The following is a 7,125-nucleotide window of genomic DNA, read 5'->3' as shown; positions in this document are numbered from 1 at the left end:
GTGCCTTAACCTAACCCATGTTGTGCCTTAACCTAACCCATGTTGTGCCTTAACCTAACCCCATGTTGTGCCTTAAACCTAACCCATGTTGTGCCTTAACCTAACCCATGTTGTGCCTTAACCTAACCCATGTTGTCGCCTTAACGTAACCCACGTTTGTCGCCTAAACCTGCTCTGTAATTGTTATACGACTCGTTCAATTACTGTAGTGTTGCCCACCCGCACCCTCGCAATATAGTTCGCTACTCGCACTGCCCGCACCCCTGTGTATCGCTTCATGTTAAACACCTTGCAAGTCTTGCTCACTTTCCAACATGCTCCTGCTGTACACTGTAATGTGGATGGCAGCAGGACGTACATGCCGCCCTCCCCACGTCCCCACCTTGCCCCCTGCCTTCGCAAGCTGGTTGGTGAGAAGTTTGCATGTTCAATGCCCTTCGCATGCGACGTACTCAGGCTACGTTGTGGTGCGGCCTGTGTCCAACTGTCCGCTGATGTCGTACGCGTGAACCACAATCTGTACTGCACATTCGTCCTTATGTACTGAATGATACATCGTGGCACATGTGTGACCGCACAACGACTGCGCCCAAAAAACGGCGGACCATACAGTGCAAATATTGTGCACGCAGCTACGTGTCGTCTCCCTATGAGAGCTGGATTGCAGTGTGGTACGCCATAGAGACGTGTGGGAGGAACGGACGCCGTGGATGGCGATCAGCATGAGCTGTCTGTTGATGTATTCGGACCTAGTCGTCTCTCCTCACACACCGTGATGGCATGGTGCACCGCGTTTCCATATCTGCGACATGCTACAGAGGGCCGGTTGACAGTCGTTCGAGCAATGGACATCGCATACGTACGGGGGCCACCTTCCACGTATTGTCTAGGCGTGCACATTTTGTTGCGTGTATGTGGGCAGACGTAGTGTGGCGTGACACCTGACACAGGCATGCAATAATCGTTGAAGTTGCAAATGGCGATGGACGCCTGCGTTTTCTGGTGAAGTTACGCAAATGAACAAATGGTAACCTGTTGTGGTGCGGTTGTTCTCGCTAGGGGTGAATCGGTGATGGCGACGATAGGTTGAGGTACTAACCGGTTTGTTCCAGCGATACCCACCATGCCGACGAAACTGAACGGCATCTGGGTGTGAAGCGATACGCGGCGGTGGCTGGGTGGGACCGTCCCCGGCCGGTGAGGGGGCGCCTCCCGGCGTGCTGCCGCGCGGTGCGTGGGCGCACGCGCTACAGCCGGCTGGTGGGGGGCGGCCAGTGGGCAGGCGCGCCGGCCGACGGACGCGGCAGGCGTCGCAGCTGCGCGCCGGCGCACCCTGCGCGCGGCGCCGTGCGGCCAAAGTAGGTCCTCGCGGGCCCGGTGCGAAGCGCGGTGGACCATCTTCAGTGTGCTGGTCCGATTGAGGACTGTGTGCGTTGAGGATGCGCCGCCGCCCGGCGCTCGGCGCCGCGACGCCGTCTGCTGCTCGGTCGCCCCAGCGGTTCTCGCTGGTGGTTTGTATCGCAGCTGTGCGGATGTGTTGGCGCGTGCGCTGTGCTGGGAGAGTTCGCTTCGGCACCCAAGTGGGGCTTTTGTCCTTCTGTGGCGCTGGCGTTGGAGCTGCCGGTCACCGTAGGTGGCGCGTGTTGTCTCCCGCCGGCAAATGCCACGACAGCACGCTCCCGGGCCTCTGTCGGCAGCGGCAAGCTCAGTTGGGAGCACGGGTTGGTCGCACCGAAAGCGTCTACTCGCCTAACTCCGGGCGATTGCGCCTCTCTCGAACCCGACCAAGTACTTGGGACGGCGCTGCGCGCCGCCGGGACCTGAGAGGGTTTCGAGGTGTATTGTGCAGGGGAGCTCAGCCTCCTCCTGTTTGCAGAATGATTGAGCGGACGCTTGCGTGTTCGCGCGGGCCCCCGGGACACACTCCCGGGCGGCCGGCTGCTCAGCTCTAGTTGACGCAGCTCCCTGGTTGATCCTGCCAGTAGTCATATGCTTGTCTCAAAGATTAAGCCATGCATGTCTCAGTACAAGGCCGCATTAAGGTGAAACCGCGAATGGCTCATTAAATCAGTTATGGTTCCTTAGATCGTACCCACGTTACTTGGATAACTGTGGTAATTCTAGAGCTAATACATGCAAACAGAGTCCCGACCAGAGATGAAGGGGACGCTTTTATTAGATCAAAACCAATCGGTCGGCTCGTCCGGTCCGTTTGCCTTGGTGACTCTGAATAACTTTGGGCTGATCGCACGGTCCTCGTACCGGCGACGCATCTTTCAAATGTCTGCCTTATCAACTGTCGATGGTAGGTTCTGCGCCCTACCATGGTTGTAACGGGTAACGGGGAATCAGGGGTTCGATTCCGGAGAGGGAGCCTGAGAAACGGCTACCACATCCAAGGAAGGCAGCAGGCGCGCAAATTACCCACTCCCGGCACGGGGAGGTAGTGACGAAAAATAACGATACGGGACTCATCCGAGGGCCCCGTAATCGGAATGAGTACACTTTAAAATCCTTTAACGAGTATCTATTGGAGGGCAAGTCTGGTGCCAGCAGCCGCGTAATTCCAGCTCAATAGCGTATATTAAAGTTGTTGCGGTTAAAAAGCTCGTAGTTGGATTTGTGTCCCACGCTGTTGGTTCACCGCCCGTCGGTGTTTAACTGGCATGTATCGTGGGGACGTCCTGCCGGTGGGGCGAGCTGAAGGCGTGCGACCGCCTCGTGCGTGCTCGTGCGTCCCGAGGCGGACCCCGTTGAAATCCTACCAGGGTGCTCTTTATTGAGTGTCTCGGTGGGCCGGCACGTTTACTTTGAACAAATTAGAGTGCTTAAAGCAGGCAAGCCCGCCTGAATACTGTGTGCATGGAATAATGGAATAGGACCTCGGTTCTATTTTGTTGGTTTCGGAACCCGAGGTAATGATTAATAGGGACAGGCGGGGGCATTCGTATTGCGACGTTAGAGGTGAAATTCTTGGATCGTCGCAAGACGAACAGAAGCGAAAGCATTTGCCAAGTATGTTTTCATTAATCAAGAACGAAAAGTTAGAGGTTCGAAGGCGATCAGATACCGCCCTAGTTCTAACCATAAACGATGCCAGCCAGCGATCCGCCGCAGTTCCTCCGATGACTCGGCGGGCAGCCTCCGGGAAACCAAAGCTTTTGGGTTCCGGGGGGAAGTATGGTTGCAAAGCTGAAACTTAAAGGAATTGACGGAAGGGCACCACCAGGAGTGGAGCCTGCGGCTTAATTTGACTCAACACGGGAAACCTCACCAGGCCCGGACACCGGAAGGATTGACAGATTGATAGCTCTTTCTTGATTCGGTGGGTGGTGGTGCATGGCCGTTCTTAGTTGGTGGAGCGATTTGTCTGGTTAATTCGATAACGAACGAGACTCTAGCCTGCTAACTAGTCGCGTGACATCCTTCGTGCTGTCAGCGATTACTTTTCTTCTTAGAGGACAGGCGGCTTCTAGCCGCACGAGATTGAGCAATAACAGGTCTGTGATGCCCTTAGATGTTCTGGGCCGCACGGCGCGCTACACTGAAGGAATCAGCGTGTCTTCCTAGGCCGAAAGGTCGGGGTAACCCGCTGAACCTCCTTCGTGCTAGGGATTGGGGCTTGCAATTGTTCCCCATGAACGAGGAATTCCCAGTAAGCGCGAGTCATAAGCTCGCGTTGATTACGTCCCTGCCCTTTGTACACACCGCCCGTCGCTACTACCGATTGAATGATTTAGTGAGGTCTTCGGACTGGTACGCGGCATTGACTCTGTCGTTGCCGATGCTACCGGAAAGATGACCAAACTTGATCATTTAGAGGAAGTAAAAGTCGTAACAAGGTTTCCGTAGGTGAACCTGCGGAAGGATCATTACCGACTAGACTGCATGTCTTTCGATGTGCGTGTCGTGTCGCGCAACACGCTACCTGTACGGCTCGCCGTAGCCGTGCGCCGCGTGCGGAACCACGCGTGCCTCTCAAAACTAGCGGCCAATGTTGTGTGGTACGAGCGCTGAAGCGCTGGAGCGGCTGGCCTGCGGCACCTGGCGCCTGGCGCCGGTTTTGAATGACTTTCGCCCGAGTGCCTGTCCGCTCCGGTGTGGAGCCGTACGACGCCCGTCGGCCGTGAGGCCGTTGGACACAGAACGCTGGAACAGGGGGCCGCCACACGCCTCACTCCCGCCCTATGCGACCGTCTCGAAAGAGACGGCGGAAACTGAGAAAAGATCACCCAGGACGGTGGATCACTCGGCTCGTGGGTCGATGAAGAACGCAGCAAATTGCGCGTCGACATGTGAACTGCAGGACACATGAACATCGACGTTTCGAACGCACATTGCGGTCCATGGATTCCGTTCCCGGGCCACGTCTGGCTGAGGGTCGGCTACGTATACTGAAGCGCGCGGCGTTTGCCCCGCTTCGCAGACCTGGGAGTGTCGCGGCCGCCTGTGGGGCCGGCCGCGTCTCCTCAAACGTGCGATGCGCGCCCGTCGCCTGGCGGTTCGCATACCGGTACTTTCTCGGTAGCGTGCACAGCCGGCTGGCGGTGTGGCGTGCGACACCTCGTACAACGACCTCAGAGCAGGCGAGACTACCCGCTGAATTTAAGCATATTACTAAGCGGAGGAAAAGAAACTAACAAGGATTCCCCCAGTAGCGGCGAGCGAACAGGGAAGAGTCCAGCACCGAACCCCGCAGGCTGCCGCCTGTCGTGGCATGTGGTGTTTGGGAGGGTCCACTACCCGACGCCTCGCGCCGAGCCCAAGTCCAACTGAATGAGGCCACGCCCGTAGAGGGTGCCAGGCCCGTAGCGGCCGGTGCGAGCGTCGGCGGGACCTCTCCTTCGAGTCGGGTTGCCTTGAGAGTGCAGCTCCAAGTGGTGGTAAACTCCATCTGAGACTAAATATGACCACGAGACCGATAGCGAACAAGTTACCGTGAGGGAAAGTTGAAAAGAACTTTGAAGAGAGGAGTTCAAAAAGTACGTGAAACCGTTCTGGGGTAAACGTGAGAAGTCCGAAAGTCGAACGGGTGAGATTCACGCCCATCCGGCCACTGGCCTCCGCCCTCGGCAGATGGGGCCGGCCGCCCGCCGCGGAGCAATCCGCGGCGGGGGTCGTGTCCGGTTGCCTTTCCACTCGCCGCGGGGTGGGGGCCGTTCCGGTGTGCGGTGGGCCGCACTTCCTCCCCTAGTAGGACGTCGCGACCCGCTGGGTGCCGGCCTACGGCCCGGGTGCGCAGCCTGTCCTTCCGCGGGCCTCGGTTCGCGGTCTGTTGGGCAGAGCCCCGGTGTCCTGGCTGGCTGCCCGGCGGTATATCTGGAGGAGTCGATTCGCCCCTTTGGGCGCTCGGGCTCCCGGCAAGCCGCGCGCGGTTCTTCCCGGATGGACGGGACCTACCTGGCCCGGCCCCGGACCCGCGCCGCTGTTGGCTCGGGATGCTCTCGGGCGGAATAATCGCTCCCGTCAGCGGCGCTTCAGCTTTGGACAATTTCACGACCCGTCTTGAAACACGGACCAAGGAGTCTAACATGTGCGCGAGTCATTGGGCTGTACGAAACCTAAAGGCGTAATGAAAGTGAAGGTCTCGCCTTGCGCGGGCCGAGGGAGGATGGGGCTTCCCCGCCCTTCACGGGGCGGCGGCCTCCGCACTCCCCGGGGCGTCTCGTCCTCATTGCGAGGTGAGGCGCACCTAGAGCGTACACGTTGGGGACCCGGAAAGATGGTGAACTATGCCTGGCCAGGACGAGTCAGGGGGAAACCCTGATGGAGGTCCGTAGCGATTCTGACGTGCAAATCGATCGTCGGAGCTGGGTATAGGGGCGAAAGACTAATCGAACCATCTAGTAGCTGGTTCCCTCCGAAGTTTCCCTCAGGATAGCTGGTGCTCGTACGAGTCTCATCCGTAAAGCGAATGATTAGAGGCCTTGGGCCGAAAACGACCCTCAACCTATTCTCAAACTTTAAATGGGTGAGATCTCCGGCTTGCTTGATATGCTGAAGCCGCGAGCAAACGACTCGGATCGGAGTGCCAAGTGGGGCCACTTTGGTAAGCAGAACTGGCGCTGTGGGATGAACCAAACGCCGAGTTAAGGCGCCCGAATCGACGCTCATGGGAAACCATGAAAGGCGTTGGTTGCTTAAGACAGCAGGACGGTGGCCATGGAAGTCGGAATCCGCTAAGGGAGTGTGTAACAACTCACCTGCGAAGCAACTAGCCCTGAAATGGATGGCGCTGAAGCGTCGTGCCCTATACTCGGCCGTCAGTCCTGGCAGTCATGGCCGGTCCTTGCGGCCGGCCGCGAAGCCCTGACGAGTAGGAGGGTCGCGGCGGTGGGGCGCAGAAGGGTCTGGGCGTGAGCCTGCCTGGAGCCGCCGTCGGTGCAGATCTTGGTGGTAGTAGCAAATACTCCAGCGAGGCCCTGGAGGGCTGACGCGGAGAAGGGTTTCGTGTGAACAGCCGTTGCCACACGAGTCAGTCGATCCTAAGCCCTAGGAGAAATCCGATGTTGATGGGGGGCCGTCATAGCATGATGCGCTTGTGCTGGCCCCCGTTGGGCGAAAGGGAATCCGGTTCCTATTCCGGAACCCGGCAGCGGAAACCGATACAAGTCGGGCCCCTCTTTTAGAGATGCTCGTCGGGGGTAACCCAAAAGGGACCCGGAGACGCCGTCGGGAGATCGGGGAAGAGTTTTTCTTTTCTGCATGAGCGTTCGAGTTCCCTGGAATCCTCTAGCAGGGAGATAGGGTTTGGAACGCGAAGAGCACCGCAGTTGCGGCGGTGTCCCGATCTTCCCCTCGGACCTTGAAAATCCGGGAGAGGGCCACGTGGAGGTGTCGCGCCGGTTCGTACCCATAGCCGCAGCAGGTCTCCAAGGTGAAGAGCCTCTAGTCGATAGAATAATTGTAGGTAAGGGAAGTCGGCAAATTGGATCCGTAACTTCGGATAAGGATTGGCTCTGAGGATCGGGGCGTGTCGGGCTTGGTCGGGAAGTGGGGTCAGCGCTAACGTGCCGGCCTGGGCGAGGTGAGTGCCGTAGGGGTGCCGTAAGTGCGGGCGTTTAGCGCGGGCCGTGGTCTGCTCTCGCCGTTGGTCGGCCTCGTGCTGGCCCGGCGGTGCCAGGA

The 7,125-nt window shown here is 58.4% G+C and overlaps 2 non-coding genes across 2 annotated transcripts; both read left to right on the top strand.

The window, feature by feature from the left end:
* The first annotated feature begins 1,962 nt into the window (after positions 1–1,962).
* LOC124773138 lies at positions 1,963–3,875 on the top strand. Its single transcript, XR_007014483.1, has one exon. It is a non-coding gene; the product is annotated as a small subunit ribosomal RNA (ribosomal RNA).
* A 354-nt stretch (positions 3,876–4,229) lies between these two features.
* Positions 4,230–4,384, top strand: LOC124773134. Its single transcript, XR_007014479.1, has one exon. It is a non-coding gene; the product is annotated as a 5.8S ribosomal RNA (ribosomal RNA).
* The last annotated feature ends 2,741 nt before the right edge of the window (positions 4,385–7,125 follow it).

Source organism: Schistocerca piceifrons, unplaced genomic scaffold (assembly GCF_021461385.2).
Source record: "Schistocerca piceifrons isolate TAMUIC-IGC-003096 unplaced genomic scaffold, iqSchPice1.1 HiC_scaffold_945, whole genome shotgun sequence".
Taxonomy (NCBI): Eukaryota; Metazoa; Arthropoda; class Insecta; order Orthoptera; family Acrididae; genus Schistocerca; species Schistocerca piceifrons.
Note: the sequence above shows the minus strand (reverse complement) of the source record. Positions and strands in the feature narration are given on the sequence as shown.